This window comes from Poecilia formosa, unplaced genomic scaffold, assembly GCF_000485575.1.
Source record: "Poecilia formosa unplaced genomic scaffold, Poecilia_formosa-5.1.2 Scaffold574, whole genome shotgun sequence".
Classification (NCBI taxonomy): Eukaryota; Metazoa; Chordata; class Actinopteri; order Cyprinodontiformes; family Poeciliidae; genus Poecilia; species Poecilia formosa.
Window position 1 is genome coordinate 79,193 of NW_006800513.1, and position 1,215 is coordinate 80,407.

The window sequence follows — 1,215 nt, forward strand, 5'->3', positions numbered from 1 at the left end:
TGAAGAAGCCTCTGACTGAAGATACTGTTTTATAACATGAGGATAATGCTCAGGATTGTCAGTGTGTTCGTCATTTATAAGTTAAACAGGATCCAGGCAACATGTATGTTATCGGTGAGAGAAACCTATGTATTATCAATTCAGAGTGAAAATGAAAGGTTAGATTACAGTCCCCCGAGGTGCTCATATGCTGCTGACCACCTGACAGGTGAAGGTTGTGAGCAGCACATACATAAGCTTGATTGACACTGGTAAAACATTCATCCTGGCTGTGATTGGTTGTTTCTTACTGGGAGTGGTGCATTTCTGCAAATGGCAGTTGGACCACTGGGAGAGACAATATGAGATTAACTCTCATTTTCTACTGTCAGGCCATAATTAAAAGTTTAAAAAACTGTATACAAAATATTTTTATAAAAGTTACCTACAGTAACTTTAAGTAGCAGCCACGTGAAGCAAATCAATGGCGTGGGCAAGACAGAAGGACAGAGTAATCAACAGTATCAAAAGCTGAGGTCCAGCAACACCAAGACAACAGGGCCCGACCCATCAACTGTCAGAAATGTCACCGAGTACCTTTAGTACTCATTGCTCTCATACACAGCGCTATGTTGCTATCTAAAGTCACACTTAAATTTTTCAAAAATAGAATTATTTTCTAAATATGGTTGTTGCTGGGCAAAATGAAGTTTCTGTAGAACCTTGAATATGAAAGTGTAAGACTAGGACCAATCATGTCAAAAAGCTTTTCCAATAACTTACTGAGAAGTATTAAAATGATTGCATTTAACTACAACAGGCATAGCCCTTTACAAAACACTACAGTTCACATATAGGTATGCTGGACATGAAGACATAAGAGGCAGGTGTTCTAACAACATTAGCCAATTAAATTGCACACACCAGTCTCAGGTGTTTCAAGTCTAATCAGATAAATATTGGGTGAAAAAAGGGAATTCATGCAGACCTTCTCCAGGTAAACGAGTGTGAATAGCAGTTTTATTGGTGGCTTTAATATGTGAACTCTACAACAATGCAGATTATAAACATGATATAAGTGTTTGGGTACAATCATTTTTATTCTGCTTAAGATCTATGTGGGTTTAATCTGCTTAAAATGTCAAAATGACCTCCACTAACCAAACTCAGTTGAACGCAACTTTTAATCTGCAGCGTCAGGGAATCCTAGGGGTGGCATTTTCTTCCACTGTGACG